The sequence below is a fragment of the Molossus molossus genome, unplaced genomic scaffold, assembly GCF_014108415.1.
Source record: "Molossus molossus isolate mMolMol1 unplaced genomic scaffold, mMolMol1.p scaffold_m16_p_3, whole genome shotgun sequence".
Lineage (NCBI taxonomy): Eukaryota > Metazoa > Chordata > Mammalia > Chiroptera > Molossidae > Molossus > Molossus molossus.
Window position 1 is genome coordinate 15,953,713 of NW_023425366.1, and position 23,989 is coordinate 15,977,701.

Consider the following 23,989-nt stretch of genomic DNA (forward strand, 5'->3'; position numbering starts at 1 on the left):
TCCACACTTCAGACAGCAGTTCCTTGCCAACTAATGCTTAACCTTTGACAGGGACCCTTGGAAAAAGTTCCAAAAGTAGTAAAACCTCTATAACAGCCATCTACTTTTTTTTTTTTTTTTAATCCTCACCAGAGGATAGTTTTCCATTGATTTTCAGATAGAGTGGGAGGAGGGAGGGGGGACGGGGAGGGGGGAGAGAGGAGGGGAGAGAGAGACAGAGAGAGAAACATCAGTTTGAGAGACACACATCGATTGGTTGCCCACACAACCCCAACCAGGACTGGGGATCAAACCACAGCCGAGGTACATGCCCCTTCCCGGAATCGAACCTGGGGCTCTTTGGTTCTCAGGCTGACGTTCTAACCACTTAGCCAAAATGGCCAGGGCTGCTCTCTACTTTTATACTGAGTTCTACTGATGGCAACGGGAACCTGAAACTTGATGAAGATTAGCATGGCCCCTAAGGATGACAGAGAAGGGGGTGGAAGAGATTAAAAAACATCTCACGGTCATCTCCCATTAGTGACCACAGATGTGAGATTTCTCTGGACAGTCCAGTCTCATCTAGTCTAGCCCATACTACTTAAATGTTCAATCCTGGGGAAACAGTCACACAAATTACGGTCCTTTGACTTTATGGGTAAAAATACTGCCATTAAAATTAATGAGTCTGCAGTGACATGAAAAATCCTTGTGTTGATTCATTCACAGTAGCATTTGAATCCCTATTGTACACTACAGATGGTGTAAGGGTGTCCAAGCTATAATGATGAATTATATCGCGTACATGTCATATAGCACAGAATGGGCTCCAGACCAGACTGCCAGCCTTCGAATCTTTGCTCCACCACTGAAAAGATGGACAGCCTTGAGCAATTCCCCAAATACCGTTTGCCTCAAGTGACGTCTGTCATCAAATAGGGATAAGGGCACCTTCTTCACAGGATCGTTGTGAGGATGCGATGAGCTCATACATGTCAAGCTTATACCCGGCAAGTAGTAAGTGCGCAATAAATCGTAGCTGTGTTACAATGTGAAGTGTCCATCTTACTGTCTTGGGTTAGTAAGAGATACAGATACAAACAGAAAAATGACGGTATAGTGCTACGTGCAGTTAAGGGCTTCCCTTCAGTCTCATGTTCTGTTGGGAATGGAAGAGATCAGGAGGGCCTCCCATTCATAAAAACACTGCGTGTCATTGCTTGTGAGTCAGACTGGGGAGAACAGGAACGCACAGACGACTTTCTCCTGCATTCTGGACTTCCTGACACCACCGAGCACTTCCGGAGCTTATTTCACCTTCAACGGCCCCCAAAGGCTGGGAGGCACGAAGACAAAGGAGGGGCGGTGGAGGAAGCAGTCCCGTGTGCAGGCAGCCTGGTTGGCCCTGTCCAGGCTGGAATGCAGATTTCCGCATGCGCCGTCCTTTTCAGAACAGTCTTCCCTCTCTTGACAGCCCGGGATGCTCTCTCACTGGCTTCGGTCAGCCATCTCCAAAGCAAGGAATCCTCTTTCCCCTGATAAATGTCTCAGAACTTATTCCTTCCTTTGAAGTTGGAAGAGAGAATAAAATTACTTTCATCTGCTTAGAAAATAGGCCGAGGAGAGAGGAACAAGAAACCAGGCCGCTCAGATCTTCAGTAAGGTGAGCCCACGGTCTGCCTTCCCTCATTTATTAATGAGACAACACATTAATAACTATCCACCTGTATCAGTTTGGTAGCAAATGATACCAAACCCTGCCGGCTCGGACAGGGAGGAAGTGAATGACCTCACGGGGTGGGAAGGGCAGAGGAGGGGCGGGGCTGGGCCCCACATGCTTCCCCACCACTGGCTGCCCTCTCCTGCAAGCTGGCCTCGTCCTGAGGCTGGACACCGGGTGCCTGGAGCAGTTCTAGACAGCGACGGGCCAAGGGAGCAACGGGGTCATTTATTATTATTATTATTATTATTATTTGTCTTTTGCTCAGTAACAAGCAAACCTTCCTTAGAAGCTCCACGAGACTTTCCTTCACGCCTCGCTGCCCAGACTGGCTCACGCGCTTCCCTCCACTTGCCCGAGGGCTGAGCGGACGCGCCATGAGCGAAGCAGGCCAAGCGTCTCAGGGAAGGAATGCTGCTGAGGCCACATGGCCGCTGGAGCCCCGGGCGGCTTCCGGTGAGGACCAAAGGAAGAAATGGACGTGAACTCATCCCGATGACGTTAACGTGCTGCAGTTATCCTCCCAGGTAGATTCTGATAAACGTTAGCAACAAACAGATTTGAAAATGCCTCAGCCCGAGACCCCACACATGATCAAAGAAGCATAATTGACGACCGGATAAAGAAGACACTAACGTACCTAGTACAAATGTCCACTAACCACTCTATTCACAGCCTGGGACATCTGTAGTGACCACCGCTGACGTGACAATACAACCTGGCCCGTGGGCACTTGCAGGGGTATAAATAGAGAAGAACCGAGAGGGGGGCACCAGGCAGGAGGACACAGTCGCCAATAACCATGATGGAGTGAAATGAGAGTAAAGGAATTTTTTTAAGTGTGGGGGAAGGGTTCGCTTAGCTCTCAAAGAGAACAGAAGAAATCATGATTGCAACAACGTTCTGGAAGCTGGCAAGTGGTCAAACCAGTGGTAACTGACTTAGCAGATGAGAGAAAGCTGAAACCTAGCGCAGCAGTGTGGGAAGCCTGGGAGCAGGCTGGGATTCATACCGCAGAGCTCCAGAGAGCCTCTGGAATCGGGGGAACCAGGCACTAGGGGGCAGGGGCCCCCTGAAAGGACTGGCTGCGAGCCTGTGCTTGAAGCTGTCACACCTCTGTATCCCTTCCTCTCTCAATCCTGGAACCAAAGTGACTGCCTGCATTCTGCAAGCCGAACACTCTGCTGAAACAGAGACACCACGTGTAGCCGAGGGCCCAGGTGCCGCTTTAAAAAGGGGAATAAGAGAGTCTCCATACTAAATGTGGACTCCGGTCTCCTTCCCGCATCTGGCTCGCAGAACGAATGCTGCAGCCCCCCAGATTCCCTGCAGCGTGGAGGATTTCTCTTCCCCTGGTCATTTCTTCTGCAAGGAAAGCCTTCCACCAACAGGTAGCAGTCCACCAATAAAAGCACTCAGCAGGAAAATCCTGCAGGAAGCTGCTCAGGGCCAGCTGCGCATTCCAGTCACCTGGGCGCTTTTAATACTCCCCACTGCTTGGGCCCTAGCAAGGTCGTGCGTCATCCAGTTACTGGGCAGATGACAGGTACATGGGACTAGTTCCCTGGGTGCCAGGCACTGTTCTGGATTCTGAAGCACTGTTCCAGGTGGTGTTCTTGGTGAGGAGGAACTGTTCCTGGGGGATCTGCATGCAGACCTTCCTGTTAGCTTTCCAGTGATCAGTCCAGGCTCATCGGATGTTTAAGGAAAGAATCGAATTTGCAAGATTTAAAAATAAAACACTAAGAAAAAAATCAGAGGAAAAGAACCTGCGAAGGGAGGAATGCTTCAAAGAGGCTGTCACTGAGCCCCACTGAGCCCCACGGACAGCTGAAGAGCTTTTCATCTGTAAAACGAGAATAGGATGCTATAAAAAGAAAATTTCACAGATTTTAAAGAGCTCTTGGAAATTCAAAATTTGATAGTAGACATAAAAATTCAATATATGGGTTGGAAGATAAAGTGAGGACATTTCCCAGGAAGTAAATTTTTTTTAAAGGAGATAGAAAAGATAAGATGAAAATAAGAGATTCAGTCTATGAGGTCCCTCTTCTAATTTAACAGGTTCCAGAAGAGAAGAATTTTTTTTTTAATTCTAGAAAACTGGAATGAGTTTTCAGATTGAGAAAGTCCAGTGAAAGCCAAGTGAAATGGATAAAAACCCCCACAAACAACAAAAAACACTCACAGCAAGGTGCACTATAATGAAATTGCATTACAGAGAGAAAGGACATTAGGAAGGACAGTATTCAGGGGAAATAATTATATTTCAAAGCATCAGGAATTAGAATGACATAAGACATCTCAGCAGCTATACTGAACCTGGAACCGAAGTACTTTCCAAAGTCTGAGGGAGAAAATTTATTATGTAGAGTTAATACCCCTTCAAACTATCAGTCAAACTGGAAAGATCTCACAGAACTTACCTCCCATGTACTCTTTCTCAGAAACTTCCAGAAGATGTGTTTGGAGAGGGAGAAGGAGAGGGGGAGGGGGAGGGGAAAGGAGAGGGAGGGGGGAGGGAGGGGTAAGGAGAGGAAGGAGGGGAAAGGAAGGGGAGGGGAAGAGGGAGGGGTAGGGAGGGGAAGAGGGAGAGGGGAGGGAGGGGAAGAGAGGGGAAGGGAGGGGAAAGGAGGGGAAGGGAGGGGAAGGGAGGGGAAGGGAGGGGAAGGGGAAGGGAGGGGAAGGGGAAGGGAGGGGAGAAGGGCAGAGGGGGGAGGGGGAGGGAGAAGCAAAGAGGAAGATGTGGGGTCTAGAAGACGGGATGTCGCATGAGGAAGAGACCACCTGAATTTGCAGGGTGAGAAGAGCCCAGAATTGTGGCCATGCAGCCTCATGAGCAGCAAACCCAGAGCAAACAGGAGGCCAGAGGGCTTGGTGAGCGCGAAGAACCAGTGAACACTTGCTACTTAGACATATGTACGAAGATTTGAAAGCAGTTGTCTCTGGGGCATAGCAGCTGAGGTTGGTGAGGCTGACGTTTCTAGTTTTGAGCCATGTGGACATGTCTGACGTTTAAGCCACATACTGTATATGTCTAGTTTTGCTACAGAAGGAAGCACAGGCTATGAATCAGATTCCAGAATGCGAACCCAAACAAGGATCAGGAGGAGGTTCCCGAGTAGTATCCTGTGGAACCCCTTCTAGAAGGCAGCTTGATGAAACCTCTGGGAAACAGAGGAGTTGAAGAAGGTGGGACTGATTTGGGACGACATGGGCGGACCCGGAGGGTATTATGCTAAATTAAATAAGTCAGACATAGAAGACAAGTACCATATGATTTCACTTATATGTGGAATCTAAAACAAACAGAATAAAATGAGTGAACAAAACAAAACAGAAACAAACTCACGGATACAGAGAACAAACCGATGGTCACCAGATGGGAGGGTTTGGGAGGGATGGGTGAAAAAGTTGACAGGGATTAAGAAGTACAAATTGCCAGTTGTAACAAGTCACAGGGATGTCAAGTACAGCATAGGCAGTCTAGTCATTAGTATTGTAATAACTATGTATGGTGCCAGGTGGGTACACTAGACATATCAGGGTGATCACTTCATGAGGTACATAAATGTCTAATCACTGTGTTGCACACCTGAAAGTAATGCTATATGCCAAGTATCATTAAAAATCAATTTTAAAAAAGAAGGCAGGGCTGAGCACGTGGCAGAGCAGGTGAGGAAAGAACTCCTGGTCCCAGGAAACAGGCCATAATAGGTCACTATTTCCCTGCAAGGAAATAGTTCCTAAGTGTGACCTGCTCAAGTGACAGAGATCAGTAGGGACAAGCTAGAAGGAAGCTCCGTGCCAGGCATGTGAGAAGGCAAATAGAAAAGCAGTCTGGGGGAACTGCTGCTGTCTACACTGCCTTCCTTCCACTCCGGATGAGGGAGAGGTGGACTCCACCTCCTCCATTAGGCCCAGCAGTTCAAGGCTGAAAGCCCGAGCAAGCCTGAAATCCTGAGTCCACGTGGGTTTCCCTGGTCACCATCCCTAGTACGTCCTTTTGTTTCTTCCAAGTGTGGCCCACTCTGAGAACTTTATTCTTTCTTTTAGAACCCAATCCCAACCTCTTTCCCCAATGCCCGCCCTTCCCATGGGTCCTCCAGGCTGCATCCAGGGATAACAGCTTTGACTAGAGATCCTCAAGGCAATTCACTGGGTAGATCCTGTACCTTTCCAACTTCATTAACATCTCGGAGGAGGAGGAGGAGGAGGAGGAGGAGGAGGAGGAGGAGAAGAGAGAGAGAGAGAGAGAGAGAGAGAGAGAGAGAGAGAGAGAGAGAGAACCACAGTACATCTACAAATTAAGGAGTATTTTATGGCCAGAGTAGCATTGTAAGGTAGGAACATCCCCTTGTACCTTACTTATCGATTCATATGCAAAATGAATTTCAAAGTGTAAAATCTGGAAGAAGTGTATTCTATGTTATTTACAGGGTTGATGCCATTCCTCTTTCTTGCATCAAACTTAGCCTGACCCATTCTTATGGAAGTCATTTACTGTTTACAACTGCAGAATCCTTTCCTCTAGAAACGGTTCCCAGGATGACACTTGCCGTTACCTCCTCCTTACCCCATCTCCCGAGACATAACTGACGTAATTGCACTCCTACTATTTACAAAGTGCCTACTAGAGAGTAAGCAACATGATAGAAAATATCCTTTTCTTTCCAAACATCTTTCATCTTTAAACTCTTTGATTTGTGGATACTACAAACAAAACATTTTATGAATCTGTGGTGGGAGAGTTGCCCCAGCAGGCTGTTTAGTAGCCTGGGTAAATAACCATCCCCAGAGAGGGTCGCGACCTCGCGAGGGGTCATAAACTGTTCCAGCTGGTGGGGACACAGCTTTGCCCTGCCCAGACCCGTCCCCTGCCAGCCAAGCAGGGGCAGGGGAGAGGGCACTGTAACAGACGCCCCCCACCTCCCATTTCCGTCTTGGGCTTCAACAGCACCTCCTATCCGGGTACCCTGAAGAGCCGCGGCTCCCGAGCCCCTCCCGACTTGTCCCTCGTGTCCCCCTCTCACACACACTCGGGGCGCCTCCTTCCGCGCAGTAATCGATGAGCCAGTTCCAGCTCGGTTACTCCTCCCCAGGAACACAAACCATCTCCAAACACGCAGGTCCGAGTGGACAACAAGACACCCAAGGGCGCCGGAGATGAGGACAGCGAGGCCCTCGGGGGACGGCTGCGTTCTCGGGGGCTGGGGCTCACTTTCCACGTTTATGGATTCAGCCTCCATCCGCACCCCAACGCGATGGGAGGCAGGCGCCCGAGGTTTCTGTTTGCCGCGCAGATCCTTACCTCCAGCTCTGAAGTCACCTCGGGGTCCCCAGCCCGACGCCTTCCGCGGAGCCCGGCGGGAGCAGCGGGGAGTGAGTCCGCCGAGGCGGGCGGGGCGCAGCGCGCGGGGCGAGCCTGACCCTAATCACCTGCTGGGGCGGGCTCCCCGCCTGGGACCCGCGCCTCCGGGCCGGCCCTGCCCCGCGGCGCCCGCAGGAGTGCCCGGGGCGGCCGGCGGCCCGCTGCGTGCCCGCGGGCGCGCCCCTGCTCCGCCCGCAGCCCGGCGGAGGAGGCAGGGAAAGGCGGCCACGGAATCGCAGCTCGGCTCCCACCGCCCTGCTCACTTGTCAGAAGTCCACAGCGTTCCAGAAGCCGGCCCCGGTCACTCCCCCGCAGGGACAGGCGCCCGCCCGGGAGGGTCTCGGGGAGTTTGGAGTTGCAGACGCAGACACGTTGTCTGCATCAAGTGCCCGGGAGCGCCCAGCGTAACTGGGAGCAGGTTCGACGGAGAAGACGCCCCACCCAGATACCCTCGCCGGTCCCGAGGTCTCCTCCAGCCGCCGCAAGTGGCTCCACCCCCCGGCCCCACATCAATTCATTTCATAACCGCACCGTTTCATAATCAGCAGCAGCATGGGTTCTTTCTGGGGGTGGGGTGGGTGGGGAGAGCCCCAAACTCGAATCACAACGCCATCGCACCGGGCAGGATGTCAGGAAACTTTCCAGAAATCTCCAGTCAGATTCTTTCTGCTGAACTAACCAAATTCACCACTGCTGAATTACAATCGCCGGTGACTGCACCACTTAAGCATTTCCTTTATACCTTCTCCGCTCCGCGCCCCTCGTGTCTTCTGGGGGTTCAGTCAACAAGTCATCCCCCAGAGAGGCATGAATGGGCTTGGGCCGCGCAGCCATCTCTCCAGCTGCAAAATGATGAGGAAGCCCGACCCACGAGGCTCAATTGTTTACATCACACCCACTGAGGGCTTCCTGTCTTAAATTAATGGGAAGACAAATAAGACAGGAAAAGAGTGTTTGCTTTTCTTAAAGCTGGGGTGGGGTGGGAGGACCGGCAGAAAGAGAAGGGATCGCCCCGCATTTCACTGCACGAAGAGGTTGCTTTTTTGAACTTCAACTGTATTTCATTCCATTTTTCTTGAACACTTGTTGAAAAGTAAAAGCATTGCTGTGCCAAACCTCAAACCATTAAGGGACCAGTGCTCAAAACACATTCTCACCTGGCTTGGGAGAGGGATCCAGGTTGGAGCTAGGAGGGGGAGCCAGAGTGAGGAGACCTCCTGTGGTTGATGGCACACATTTCTGCACCAACGGAAGCCGGGAGCCTCCAGGGACCTGCAGACAGGTGCACACTCTAACCCGCTCCGTGGGGTGAACCAGGATCTTGCCTTGTCCCACTCCCCAACTCTGTGCCTCTACGCTGTGGTTCTCCCGCGGCCTCAGAAAGTAAATTAGCTTTGCAGCCCACAGATCTGGTGGAATTTGAAGCAATTAATTATAAAGGAGGAGGCAAAAGAAGGCTTCAGTTCCCAGTCCCATTACTGCCACCGGAATGGGTAATTAGAGTCTGGGAGGGGCCAACCATGTCAACACCCGCTGGACCTGGCCCTCTCTCAGAAGCAGCCCTCGGAGCGCCTGGTAAGTCATCATAATCATCAGTCCTGGAATGACCCCCAGTTGCTTCATTCAGGTTGGCACAAGAGCAAAGCGGGAAACAGGCAGGACTCAGGCAGTGACATTCCTCCTTTGGAAGTACTGGGAGGAAACAAAACCCCTGGATAAAGTGTATCTCAAGGAGGTGTGGGTATGGCGGCCAACACCGACACGTGGAATTAGGAAAACACTACATGTGCCCAGTGAGAAGGAGCTTTGCAAGCCAGTCCTTATAATACTGCCATTCCTGGGGCAAAGCAAGTTAGGCTGAAGATTGTAGAAAAAGCCGAGTGTATCAATCAGAAGTCTCTAACAGAAAGTGTGCCTTACACATATAAGGGTCTCAGTGAAGGTTAAGTCCTCCCCATTCCCCTTTCCTTCTTTTCTGTTCTGAGCTGGCAGTCCTGATGGATTCATTAACGTCCTTTTCATGAGACATCTGAGCTGATAAGCTGTATGGGAGTTAAGTTCAAGTTGAATAGTTTTCTAATAATTTCAGAAGTGCTCATTTTCTTCCTTCCTATTGCTTTCTCCACCGACAGTTTCTTCATGCTTTACTTCTAACTTTCTCTACTCTTCCAACCTGGTGTGCAGTTGATGATGTGCAAACCCATGCTGTTTAAAGCACATCCATGATTTTAAGCAGAATGCAAATAGGTTCCCCTTTCCCCCACCTTGTTGCCTAAGCTCAGTTGAGGGTGTGTATGTGCTGGGAATTAAAATGTAATCACATCTGTGGAAGATCTTAATTTCAGGAAAGCCTTGAATGCATATGACATTCTCATCAGCAGGCCAGAAAGATATGATCTGGTCGCTCTTTTCTCTCACCGGCTCTCACTGCTGGCTGGAAAAGTGATCAATGGCTCAGTAAACAAAGGGGTGCTTAAAATGTGGCCTCCCAACTCAATTTATACCGGGTCTGGTTTAAATAATACTTAAAATGGCTATATGCACCACCAGAGTCTAAAGATAAAATTAATTTGAGTGGGAACTGTTGATATGGTAGGAGAATCCAAAGTGGATTGAACGCATGAAGGAAAGGCTTCATTAAAAACAGTTTAGAGTTCAGCATGATGGCTGATTACAAAAACAGTATCCTGAGGGATGATGATCAAAATGACAGGCACAAATGGGCTTAATATCTAGATTCGAGAAAACCTGACAAAGACATGAGGATCACAGCAGACTATGCAGTTAATATGACTCTGTGGGTTGCACTGATAAGAAATAGGCTACACGACTCTGGGATGAATTCACATGGGTGGGAGTTTGACATGAAAGGGAGGTGCCTTTCTCATAATAAAGAATTTGGCAGCAGACTCTTTCTGGGGTCGTATGTCCAGTCTGAGGCCCCTTATTTTAGGGGAGATGTGGAGACACTGGAAAGGTTCCAAAGGAGAACCTAAATGATTAAAGAGACAGAAAATAGAACCTACGAGGGAAGGTTAAAGGATTCAGAGTTGTTTAGTCTAGAGTGAAAAAGTGCCTAAAGGCAAATGTAACCGTCTCCCCTCTGAAGGGTTATTGTAAAGAGGATGCCGGCCAGCTGTTCTTCATCTCCACAGAGGACAGAATAGGTAAGAAGACTCAAAGGCAAGATTAAAAATTGAGTCAGACACAAAGAAGACTCAGTGGTACCTGACTTGACATTGACATCACCGTGAGTCAGATCCTCACCCATTTGACTCTATCCTAAGTGACAGTCTTGCGTGTTTAGGCAGAAGCCCCGCCAGAGAATTTCTTTCATTCCCTTCTAGAGCTACAGTACTCTTCATTTCTCCACTGACTGTCTGTGTTTCCTAAGTCACAAACAAGGTACCATGAGAATACAAGGCTGCTCACAAACGTAGGCCCACAGCTCACTGGACCTTTGTTTACTGGAATGGGTCTCTCTAAAAGTATGTCCAACTTCAGACACTGAACAGGGGATAAATATATTGTATAGATTCACTCCTCCATAGAGTTTCTACGTATAGGCAGTATTGCTTTCTTTTTTAAGTGTGCACACGGATATGAATTGATGATAATGACAATAATAATAGCTATGAATGATTGAGCTCTTAATAAAATTATGTTGGGCACTGTGCTAACTACTTTATGTAGATTATTTCTCTCCTCTCTTTTTTCGCAGTGGCTCTGAAGTGGTAATAATTATTAGCCTTCTTCTAACACAAGGAAACAGTCACAACGAAATTAAGTAACACAGCTAGTAAATGGTGCGATTCCAATTCAAACTCATCTAGTGTGACTCAAAGGATGCGCTTAACCATTACACCACTGCCTCCGATCATTAAGTATTTTTAGCTCTTGGGAGGGAAGAAACACTAAAAAAAGAAGTATTTATGCTTGTTGACCCCAAATGATGAAAAAAAGCAAGCCTTCCAATGGTTTACATGGCCTGAGGAATGCAATCGTTTTTCCCAGCACAACAGAGGAAGGAAGGACCCACTGCCTTCCGACCAGAAGCCTGCGTTACTATCTCTTACAAAGCTGAAGAATCCGATCAAGGTTCATGTGTATTTTATTAATTAGAAACACTTGGCCATTCATCTGTACTCTAACCTTGCACATACCAGGTCTTCCATGAGTGTTGAATGAATACAAATGCATTATGACGGCGATGCTTTAAGACAAACTGAACTAAACTGAACTTTTCCAGCATGCTGGTGGGCAAGGCTCTGGTAATTTCTATAGGCGTCTTATCAGATATTCCCTAAGAGTCTTAAAAGCCAACTGTTTCTTTAATTTAGCGTCCATAAGAAAGCATACGGATGGGTCACATATTTTCTCAATGTCAACTACTTTCAGATTAAAAAAAGATTTGTAATGGGGTTTATTGAGTGCTGTTGTGTATCAACAATAGATGATTCATGAGTGAAACAGACATCGAAATGATTTTTAGAAATGCAAACGAACCACACACAAACAAAAAATTAAAAGCCTTGATGCAAATTACTCCAAAGGACAGATATTTTCCCATTAGGATTATTTATCCTGAGTCTATAAACAGAGAGGGGCATAATTGTCCAAGTGTTTGCTAACAGATCTAAACCTTATGTAGCTATAAAAAGCTGGAGAGAGGAAGAAAGAGGAAATTCCCAGGGGATCCCCAACCACATCCAGGGTCTAACAGATCTCTATAAATACAAAGGCCAGCAGTGATACCAAGCAAAGCATGGGAAGAAACCTCAGGATTTTAACCTAAGCCACAGAAATTGTCTAAAAACTAAACAATGGCAATTCTATCCAATAAACTTCCAACCAACACATGGGCAGGGTGGTGACTTATTGGTGTTCCAGATGTAATTAATAGAAACATGATGCCCAGAATAAAAAAGGCATTCAGTAAACATTGATTGAATGAATGGATGAGTGAATGAAAGTCTGAATAGATGCCCAGGCTGCCTCTTTCCCTCTCTGAATCTCTGTTGGAAAAGATGTCTTTGATGCTTCAAACCCAAAGCTCCAACACAAGGGCTGGACCATTCGATAGCAGTACTTTGGAAATAGTTCGTGGAACCAGAGACAGGTTTTCAACCCAGAGATACCAATGTGTGATCTTGCCATGAGCACAGAAAGGGGACTGTAGCACCTGTGCACCGTCTTTACAGGCCTGGATTCAAAGACTTCCATTATTGTCTGGCCAGTGTGGCTCAGTGGTTGAGCACTGACCCATGCACCAAGAGGTCGCCGGTTCAATTCCTGGTCAGGACACATGCCCAGTGGGGGGGCATGCAGGAGGCGGCCAATAGATGTTCTCTCTCATCGATGTTTCTATCTCTCCCTCCCTCTCACCTCCTCTCTCTCTAAAATCAATAAAGGAAAAAAAGTGTTTTTTTTTTCAAAAGCTTCCATGATTTACAGTATAGATTCTCAACTCTATTTGAAGTCTGACAGAATCAAGTACTACGTGATTAGAATCTTAAGAATGTGTACTATTATTATCAACCCATATTACAAGCAACACTACTGGGTCAAAAGATTACCCAGTTAGCTTGTGGTCATACAACTAGGAAGCCAAGGAGCTGGAGCTCACACAGATTCCATGTGGAACACATGATCTTGACTGCTACCCAATGCTACCTGTACAAATCTTACCTCCTGACACTCCTCAACACAAAGTTACTGTCCCAAAGCATTTACCTACAGATATTGAAATAACATTCTAATCTCTGCAGGACGTGTTCCCTGACCTCCCTAGCCCACCATTCCCTCTCTCTCCTGAGTGCCCACATGACCTCTTCTCCAGTGAACACAACTGACACTTGGTTCACACCACCTCTCTCCATCAAGACCTTAAGTTCCTTGGGGGTTAGGACTGTGTGTTGAATGGCTGTCTGGGGATGTAGTGAACTAAGAAAGACCTAGATTTAATGTCTAAATCCCATAATTATTACTCAGGGGACTCGGGGTAAGTTATTTAACATTTCTTATGCTCATATTCAAACCATATTCCTTAGGGCTGTTTGGGGAGGGAAAATTGAATGAGAAAATGTAATTGAAGGGTCTAAAATGATGCCTTATATTGTAGGAGTGGTTCTCAACTACCACCTATCATGACTCCCAAGGGACATTTGGCAATGTCTGGAGATCTTTTCGGCAGTCACATCTGTGGGGAGAGGAGCTACCAGCATCTAGTGGATAGAGGGCCAGCAATGCAGCTAAACATCCTAGAAGCACAGGACAGGCCACTACAACAAAGGACTGTCCCATCCACAATGTCCATAGCAATAGTGCCAAGCTTGAGAAACCCTGCTATAAGCTAGTAAACATTTATTAAAAACAAAAGTTCTCATTTTCTCCCTTTTCCTTATCTTTTACAGTACTGTGTTTATGGTCGCTATCTAGTAAGTCCCTGTTGAGCAAACCTATGCATAAATGGGCATGTGAATGTATGAGTCCTAAGATATTTGTTAGTAAACACCTGACTTGAGGGTGAGGTCTAGCCATGGCAGGGGCTTGGGTGGGAGTTAATTAACCTCGAACCAGCCCGGCTGGTGTGGCTCAGTGGATTGAGTGTCGCCCATGGACTGAGGGGTCCCAGTTCAATTTCCGATCAGGGCACATGCCTGGGTTGCAAGCTTGATCCCCAGTAGAGGGCGTGCAGGAGGCAGCCGATCGATGTTTCTCACATTGACGCTTCTATCTCTCTCTCTAAAAAAATCAATAAAAACATTATTAAAAAAAAAATAACCTAGAACCAGAACCTTCAAATATCCATGCCCAATAAAAGAAATTCTGAAACAAACCCGATCTACTACTGGGGGCCTGAGCCCAAAGAAAGTGCTGTCAAAGTTGGTCCTAAGAGAGCTGACAAACGTAAAGGGCAGCTCCTCCAACTGGTACCCTCCCAAGTGACAGGCAATTGACTCTGTAAATATTCCTTCACCTGAATCTAATGCCCGCTCCAAAGAGGAATACAGTAAAAGCCAGAAGGCCAAGAGAGAATTTGTTCAATCTCTCACCCCATTTCCCCCTCATCCCTGCAACAACCACACAACCTGGAGCCCAGGCAAATGAATGCTCATTAAGAATGCAAATTAAAAAACACAGTGGAAGCAAAAAGGATATGCAGTTATTACTTTTGACAGGTTTAGTCAGATCAGTGGCAAGAACTGGAAACCCAGAAAGAACAGCCTACGTTCTTGGAGACACCATTAATGACTTTAACACAAACCAGAAAACAGAGGGGGGTGGGGGTGGGGGGAGAAAGAGAGAGAGAGAGAGAGAACACAATTCCTTCCATCTCCCCTTCTCCAGATTTGGTGCAACAGCTGCTTCCACGTCCATCTTTTATAGAATACATGAGAAGTTAAAACTTGACTGTAGTTTCCAGTCATCTGTAAGCATCTCTGGGAGATATCCTGAACTAAATTACCTGCACAGAACTGTGAGAACAAGACAGATTCTTTCTTGCCTTGGGCCCCTGAATACATCTAAACTGGGATTATCTCCCCACCACCCCACCTCTAACCACCTTCACCTGGCTAATCCCTACTCCCCTCTCTGGACTCAGCTCTAACATCACCTCTCCAGGGAGCCCACCCTGAGCCTCCCGAGAATATATCCCAGTCCCCCCTTGATGCTACCATAGCACCCCCACTGTCCATTCACTTGTCTGCTTACCCTTCCAGACTAAACTCTTCCTGGGTAAGGTCACGTGGCCTTGTTTACTGCCTCATTCCCGGGGCCCAGCAGCCTGGCACGTGCGGGTTCCCCATGAATGTTTGTTGAACGGATGAGTATAAATTGGGAGACTTCTAAATGCATACCCCTGAAAATACTTATTGAGAGCCTACTATGAACCAGATATTGGTTTAGGCACTGAGAAAACCACTATTACTACCCTGATATTAACAAAATAGTAATAGTAAAAGCAAATCATAGCTAATGTTTACTGGATATTTACTATGTACCAGGCATCAGGCCAAGCTCTTGTATATATTCTCTTTTAATCTCCCCCGCTAGAACCCGTGTGGCAGACACTATAATGAAGAAAGACACCAGGCCACTCCTATGGACCTCATGTGAGAAAATTTCTGACACTGAGGTTCCTCAAAGTCTATTTACATGGGCTTAACTCACACCAGCTAAGATAGGTTACCTGTGAAATTCGCACACAAGCTTTGCTGATGTCTGTCTTCCAGGCCCGGAAGTCCCCATCCACTCTTCATATGGTCTGAAATTTATTGCAGAATATTTTTATATAGACTATCAAGTGATGACAGCCGTGTCTACATGGTAGAGGCGTGTGCTAAGGTTTGAAGGATGCCGAGAGTAGCATGCATTTGAAATACCGCTGTATTGATCTGCAGCAGAAATGTCTTAAGGCAGCGAAATGCAAGTGAGAAATACGTTTTCATCTGTGGAATAAGAGACTTTTAAGTTGGTTAGAAAGGTTTGTACCTCTGTCCTCACAGGCTGAGCTGTAAGAATCCAGAGAAGCCAGATCCCTAACACCTCTGAGTGATGCTTCAGCTATGGAAACCCACAGGTCCGGGGTCCCCCCAGTTCCTGGAGGATTCTGTCACTGGGTCTAACAGTGAAGTCAGATGATTCTTGCCCAGCTAGAGTGGTTCAGTGGACTGAGTGTCATCCCATGGACTGAAAGGTCCCAGTTCAACTTGCAGTTGGGGCACATGCCTGGGTTTCAGGCTCAATCCCTGGTGGAGATGGGGGTGGTGGTGCGGGCGACAGCTGATCGATGTTTCTCTCTCACACAGATGTTTCCATCTCTCTCTCTCTCCCTCTCTCTCTAAAAAATCAATAAAGAACATATTTTTTTAAAAAAGGGTGATTCGTCCCACAGAGGACTGTTGTATGCCCCTCAGAGTGAACCTGCTAGGAAGAGGCTCATTAGAGCCCGAACAAGCAGTAGAGATGTCACCAGATTTATGAAAGCAGGCCTGTGGGACTATTTCTGTGCCTGCTTGCTAATCCCTACTGTATGTACGGCAGGAGGTGAGGACTGACTTTCCTGGTAACCTACAACTTTGGTAATTGACAACCCTAATACCATTAATCATGTACCATCAATTGCACATGATTTGACGTTTTCTCTTCAAGGACCTAATACCAGAGTAGTACAGATCCCCGGCCTTGTCTCTGCCTCTCTGGCCTGTATCATGTACTCAAGCTCCTGTTCTACCCTCTGCCTGCCCTGTTTCCTGGGCCAAAGGAACGTGCTCCAGCCCACAGAGGTCTTGACGTTGACCTACCCATGAGAACTGAGTCTTGGCCATTGCAGCCACTGCCCACCTCTCGGCCTGGCCCACACCCCAGCCCTGCCAGCTGGCTCTCCACTAGTGAACACATGTTCCCCAGAAGGGCCTCATGGACTCCAAGGAGAGTTGAAGCAGGACAGGATTGCAGGGACTCCTCCCTTCCCCAGAGGTCTTCACCTACCAGGGGCTGGTGCCCTTCCTTCCACAGGCTCATACCAATGTTGCCAGATAAAACACAGGACACCCAGTTAACGTAGAATTTTAGATTAAAAATGAATACTTTTTAGCATAAGTATGTCTCCAATATTGCATGGAAATTTTTTTTTTTTTTCTAAATCTGACAACCCTAGTTTGTACTTGCTACTCAGTTTTTTATAAAAATCACATCTGCATTCAGGTAAATAATTATACAGAAAACAAAACATATATACGTTGTTAAAACTTGGAACCCTTAAAAATATCCTGTGTTCTGTTTTCACTCTGATGAATGCCTTCTTACAAGGATAGTTTTTTTTTTTTTTTTTTTTTTTTTTACAGAGAATTTTTATAAAAATGTATTTGAGCCAAACAGAAGATATGCCTGGAAGTAAAATCTCAACAGACTGAGAAAAATGCTCCCAAGGATAGGTGTTTAATCATCTTTTTATAGCTCACTTGGAGTCCCTCACCTCTGCCCAACCTTTCTCACTTGGTTTGTAATTCTCTTCCCACGATCAGTCTTTGCATCATTAAGTTCGACCACTTTGACCCTTTCTCTCTTCCCAACCAATTGCCATTCAACTGAGTGTTTCACCTTGACTTGCTGTCTTTTGATGATATATCAAAACATCTCCTCTTTACAAGTCAGTGAACCACATTAAGGAAACACTGAATGGCTAGTAAGTCGTTTCCCCAGTTCTTCCAAATTAACCTCAAGGACCAGGTTTCCCTTGCCGATTGTTCCCTGCTCTCTAATGCTAAGAAACCCTTCCAGAAAAGCAACGCCAGGACCCCAACCCTAGTCCTGTTCTGGCCACCACTGCTCCCCATCAGCTGGAGAAGGTCCCAGCTGCGGAAAGCAAAGGACCAGATAAAGCTCCAAACAAGTTTCTCACAAAGGAAAAGATTGAATTCTCTGGGTCCCAGGGTCACCCCAACCATGTGCTTTACAAAAGCCAGGCTGTGTACAAATGATGGCTGACCGAGGGTGCACCGACACCACCCCAAGAAGTGGAGACTTGAACCCGTTTATAAATGCATGCCTGGGGGGAGAGGGCACGAAGGGAAACTAACTTAGCAATTACCTTCAGTTTTCAGAGAGTAACTGGGATTGCAAGTGAGAGACTGGGGGTAAGACTCAGAGAGGGAACCAGGGTCGGACAAGACATGGATGCTCCTTGGGTGGGCTGGTTAGGAAAAAAGGAAGGACATTCGTGAGATCAAGAAAGAGTTATTTATGTATCAAGAGGGGAAAAACACTTTAAATGACCTGAGTCACAAGCAACATCATTAAAAACAGCCACGGTGGTAGAGAGGTAAGTAATGTCATTGCTATTTACGACTTCCACTATGTTGTTAGTATTATCATCACTGTCAATGAACTATCAGTCCATCCCCCAAGAGGAAGGTAAGACATACAATTATCATACTCACTCCGTAGAGGTAAAAATGTGATGAGAAGAATGCAAGATCTTGTAGGGACCCAGGTTTCTGGATTTCTGGTCTACCTTGCCTAGCAGATAGGAACCAACTGGACCCTGGCCAGGAAGCTGCTTTCAGACTCATCCCGGTATGTCCAGAAGGATATGCTGGGATGTGGGACTGGGCTGTGTCAGGGTGAGCAGCCTAGAGGGAAGAGGGAGGCCTGGGCTTGGATCTCAGCCACTCTTTGCGAACCTGATGCTGTCATTGACCACTGGGGAAAACGACAGTCACCTCTCAGAGGTGTTGCGAGCTATAAATGAGCTGGGGCATGTAGGGTGCTGGCACCAGACTGCAACAGGCATAAACATTATTATTAACGGTGACTCTAATTGCAGGTTCAGGACTCTAACTGGTACAGAAGAGTTCAAATACATGCCAACAGAGGGGTGAAATGGATGAGAACTGGTGGTGTTTCAAAGCTACCAAAAGGCTTGCTGAGTTATATGTTTTTCTGAGGTGACTGGAGAGAGTTACAAACCAGTAATGACTCGCATCTGTTTTTTTGTTATCCTCACCAGAGGACATTTTTCCATTCTCTGTTCAGATAGAGCAGGGGGAGAGAGAGGAAGAGAGAGAGAGAGAAACATCGACGTGAAAGGGACACATCGAGTGGTCACCACCTGCATGACCCAACCAGGGCCGGGGACAGACTGCAACCGAGGTACATGCCCTTAGCAGGAACCGAACCTGGGTCTCTCAGGACCACAGGCTGACGCTCCAACTGCTGAGCCAAACCGGCCAGGGCATGACTCGCATCTGTTGACCGTGGTGTGCCAGACTCGGTGACGAGCCGTCACACACATGTCCTCCTTCAATCTCCTGTCACTTTATGAAGCAGAGATTCCTTCTTTTCTTCATTTTACAGTTGGGGAAACCTTGGCTTAGTGGGATTAAGACATTGCCCAACATGACACATTTTAAAAGTGGTAGGATCAGGACTCCTTATGTTCGTGCTCTCATGTAGCTCAACTGAACCATCCTTTTAGGGGTGTGTGTGAGTGTGTGTCTGCAAATAGCCATGGCATTTCCAGCGTCCACTGTAATTAAACTTTCAAGTTTTCATTTCAATCAAAGAAATCTTCAGAATAAAACGAGCTTCTTGAAGATAAAAATTACCTTTTTTCCAGCTACCTAAATGCTCAGCTTCCATTAGCTCTGTTTTGGGCAGAAGATCTGAGTTCTAAATTTGAAACCTGCTCAAGATTTGAGCATCAACATTAATCCAAAGATTTTTTTCCAATTATTTACTCTGTACCACCAATGAGTTCTTTCTTTTTTTTTTTTTATCCTCACCTGAGGACATTTTTGCATTTATCTTGAGATAGAGCAGGAGGGAGAGAGGGAGGAAGAGAGAAACACTGATGTGAGAGAGACACATTGACTGGTTGCCACCTGCATAACCCCAACCAGGCCGGGGACAAAGTGCAACCAAGGTATGTGCCCTTAGCGGGAACTGAACCCAAGACTCTCTGGTCCGCGGGCCGACGCTCTAACCGCTGAGCCAAACTGGCCAGGGCGCCAATGAGTTCTTAAAATCTGTTTTGTTTTACTACATTTTCCCTTTGCATGACTATTTATTACTTGCGAGCAAACTCCTTTCTTCCATGGCCAATACTAAAGTTAAAATGATGAAAGATCAACAAACATTCATCTTACTGTTTGCTCTGAACTCCGACGTCTCCTTTGAGGAGAAGAGCGGATGATAAATTAAGATTCAGTACCCCCCGAAAACAGAGTTAGTCTTCAAAGATGACCTCAGTTGGGGGACAAAGGAATTGAAAGCAAATCCAAGGAGCTAAAAAATGATGACTTTACCTGTTTTTCTGCCGTTGGTACCAGTGCAGAAGGGAGCTGTCCTGCAGAACTGGGGCCCAGTCTCTTCCTGGTGAGAGCCCCTAGGGGTCCCCCAGGCAGGAGGGAACTGTCCTGCAGAACTGGGGCCCAGTCTCTTCCTGGTGAGAGCCCCCAGGGGTCCCCCAGGCGGGAGGGAGCTGTCCTGCAGAACTGGGGCCCAGTCTCTTCCTGCTGAGAGCCCCCAGGCAGGAGGGAGCTGTGCTGAGAAACCACCAGGGAGGCTGGGGGAGGCAGAGGCTGTGCCCTCCTTCCTGTCCCATGAGAGACTGCTTGGAAGAGGAGGTAAGAGGCTCTTCTGGGAGCTAATGGTTTGGAGTTCAGCTAAGCAGAGTGCAGGTTGTGTTCACAGACGTGACCACCTGGGATGCCCACACCTGGGATTATCTGGCTGGGGGGCTAGATGCCCGGTTTAGAACTTGAAGGTGGCAGGGAGGTCTCAGAGTTACACTGACATTGATATGAAACTACTAAATCAGTGAGAAACCAGGGGCTGGGAGGAAAAGACAGACGATTTGCTTGCCTTTGTTCTAGTTCATTGAATTTCGGAGGAAACTCACCTGCACACTTGCAGGACTGTTTACCTGTTTGAATTTTGGTCATTTTCTTGATCAAAGTAGAAAAGTGGGATTCATGATCAAAGTCTTCCAGACTATGAGTCCAGAGACGAGACCTGAGAGGCTGTGCTGCTGGAGACACATGCTCATGCCAGTCTCTCGGGGCAGCATGTCCAGCTCCACAGGTGTCCAGTTTAAATATATCTGAGGCCCATAGAGTCTGGAAACATAGAATATATATATTTTTTGTTAATCTTCACCCGAGGATATTTTTTCCACTGATGTTTAGAGAGAGTGGAAGAGAGGGAGATAGACACACACACACAGAGAAACATTGATGTGAGAGAGACATATCGATTGGTTGCCTCCCACATGATCCTGTACCTGCAACCCAGGAATGTGCCCTTGACTTGGGATAGAACCACTGACCCTTTGGACCCTGGGCTAATGCTCTAACTGCTGAGCCAAACTGGCCAGGGCAGAATGTTACGTTTAAAATTATTTTGTTCTTTAGAGAGTGAAGACCTTGACAGAATTTTGTACATTTTACCTATGTTTCCAGAATTAATAGACACCATATATTCTCTCTTGCTCTCTCGTTTTCTTTCTCAGCTCTTCTTTCTACTTCCTTAGCCTTAGTCATTTTATCCTGAGCCGCTGTTTCAGTCGGGCTGATCAGAGAAGCAGAACCACTAGGACTAACGTGTAACGATGGATTTCACCTCGCACAAGTGGGGTCATCGCTAACGCGTTAACAAGTGTATGTAAGGCTGTTGTTGCTTGTCTGGGGGCGGGGCCCCAATGTCAGGAGGGCAGGAGACCAGGAAGGAAATATACAAGTGAGGGAGAGCAAGGCCCGGGGAAATGTGTAAGGATGAGCTGGAACCCGAGGGAAGGGGCAGGGACCATCTCCTGTCTCAGCCTCCAACTTGGATGGTTTGCTGACCCGCAGCAGGAGCAGGTGTTCTTCACCATGGAGCTGAACACCCTCTGACCCAGGGGGAGGGGAGCTAAGGGAGGATACTGGGAGGAGCTGGAATGCCACTCCCAAAGGTGAATTACCAGAGAATGATGCCCAGTGCCCTGTGCTGACCTTCTGAGTGTGCACACACACAAATACAGCTGCCGCTTCACTTACACCTTCCAAATCTCGTGCACAGGCCTCTCACGGTCCATATAACCCAGTGCTGTGCAAGGAAGACTTGGGAAATGAAGCCCAAACATGGTGCAGTCAACCCAAAAGAAACCACCGCAGCCCCCACCTCCCACAGGTTCCCAGGGCATCGGCGCCAGAGTGAGGCCGTGAACATTTTATCTCCAACACGGTACAGGGCGGGGATCCTCCAACCCTTCCTGCAAGGGGTCAGAAGACAAGTATTTCAGGGTTTGGGGGCCACATATGGTCTCTGTCTCATCCTCTTTACAACCTTTACAAGTGTAAAGTATTACCATTCCAGGCGGGCAGGCCGGGGTTCACTGTTTCTGGGAAGAAGGCTGCAGCCCCAGTCAGGAGGCTCTTGCTGGGGACCTAGAGGGCGTCCCTGCACCGAGGGGCTTGGACCTTCTCAACTGCAGAGTGAGCGTCTTGGAATAGTTCAGCACCAAGAATGCACACCTAAGACAGCGAGTCTGACTTTTGAGGGGAGGGATCCCGGCATGTGACTTCTGTTTGGAATTTCAAGATAGATTCTTATTGTAATATAGATTACAATATAGATTATAATTACAATGTATTCTTATGATTGAGAATCAACTTAAGTATACTTTTCCTCTTCTTTCAAAAGTTAATTAAACCCTAGCTGGTTTGGCTCAGCGGTTAGATCATCGGTCAGTGGACCAAAGAGTCGCAGGTTCGATTCCAGTCAAGGGCACGTACCTTGGTTGTACCTTGGTTTGGTCCCCCGCCCTGGTCGGAGTCATGCAGGAGGCAACCAAGTGATGTGTCTCTCTCACATAGATGTTTCTCTCTCTCTTCCTCTCCCCCACTCTATCAGAAGATAAATAGAAAAATATCCTCAGGTGAGGATTAAAAAACAAAACAAAAAGTGAATTAATGTACATGATTTATTTTAATAATCCTGGATAGATGAAACCCCCTTTTCAAACAGAATTTCCAGGGGAATCCTAAAGGCCTCTGTCTACGCCTCCACATCCGTCACCAGAGCACCACCATGATGGGACAGACCTGAAGACAGGGCGTTTAGACTGAGCTGTGAAAATGTGCAAAAACCATGTTTGTTTGTTTGTTCTTGCAAAAACAACAAACTTACAACTTGTTTATAGAGAAAAGACTGAAACAAGCTTACACAAACACTACCAGCATGCTATTTTCTGTAAGGATCCATTTCAATCTATTTCAAAACATACAAATCAGACTGGTAAATTGGGAACACCAACACAGACTGTCTTTTTGCAAACACAGCAAATGCAAAAACACGTAACGTGTAATACTTCTATTTATTTTTAGGCGGACGATTATGGAAATTCCGAATCTGGATCCACTGGGTTGAAGACCGCATTCTCAGGGACTGGCGCTTCTGCCGGAAATGATGGGGCTGGTGCGGGACCAGTCACAGAAGATACTCAGACCCGAGTCTCTCATTTTAAGAAGAAACATTTTTTTTTTTTTAATTCAGCAAACATTTATTGAGCTTTCATTATGTGTTAGGTGCTGTTATAGAGATGCCAATCCAACCCAAGACCACGAGGCTCTGTTTTTCCCCTGTACCATTGATAAAGTGTTAAACATCAGGTTTAGAAATCACTGATGGGTAAGATGAACTACTTTCTGTAATTGTCCCTAGGTGAACTCCTATGTTCTTGGTCAGCAAGGCTAAAAGGCAAACTTTTGAAAACATTAGAGAGAAGTTCATCACAGAGAAGAAAGGTGTAGAAGACGTTTGAAGGATAACGGTCTTCAATGATCTCACATTATAAGAACCAAACCAATGATGCCCACACATCGGTGAGCACCGTGCTGCCCTGTCTGCACTGTGCACACTGGAAAGAGTCAGCTACAGAAATAATCTGAATTGTCTGGCTCTACATCATAATACATAGAGTGTTCTTTCTTTGCATCAAAGAGAATCGAGTCCACCAGCCTGGGCTATTAAAGTTATGGAATTCCAGCTGACCTTTATGAAAAGCAAATATTCCTGAAGAGTTCTGGTTTGTTCGCTTTTGACCACTCCTTACAGTAGTTAACAAAATGGAATCCATCTCTTAAAGACATATTTCCCAATCACAAAACTTTTTTTTTTCTCCACAAGCTGAGGTCACCCACCACCTTTTGGGTGTGAAATATCAAAATGGAAAGATCACCAGGATGAGGACCACAAAGTGTTCTGGAGACCAGACAGGGTGTGCTAAGGCAGAGGTTCTCAACTTCCTGATGCCGTGACCCTTTAATACAGCTCCTCATGTGGTGGGGACCCCCAACCATAAAATAATTTTTGTTGCTACTTCATAACTGTAATTTTGCTACTGTTATGTCTTAGGCGACCCCTGTGAA

The 23,989-nt window shown here is 46.9% G+C and overlaps 1 protein-coding gene across 1 annotated transcript in view; it reads right to left on the bottom strand.

Annotated features, from left to right (window-relative positions):
* PDZD2 (PDZ domain containing 2) overlaps positions 1-23,989 on the bottom strand; it is a 218,118-nt gene that overhangs the window by 174,227 nt on the left and 19,902 nt on the right. The window lies entirely within an intron of this gene.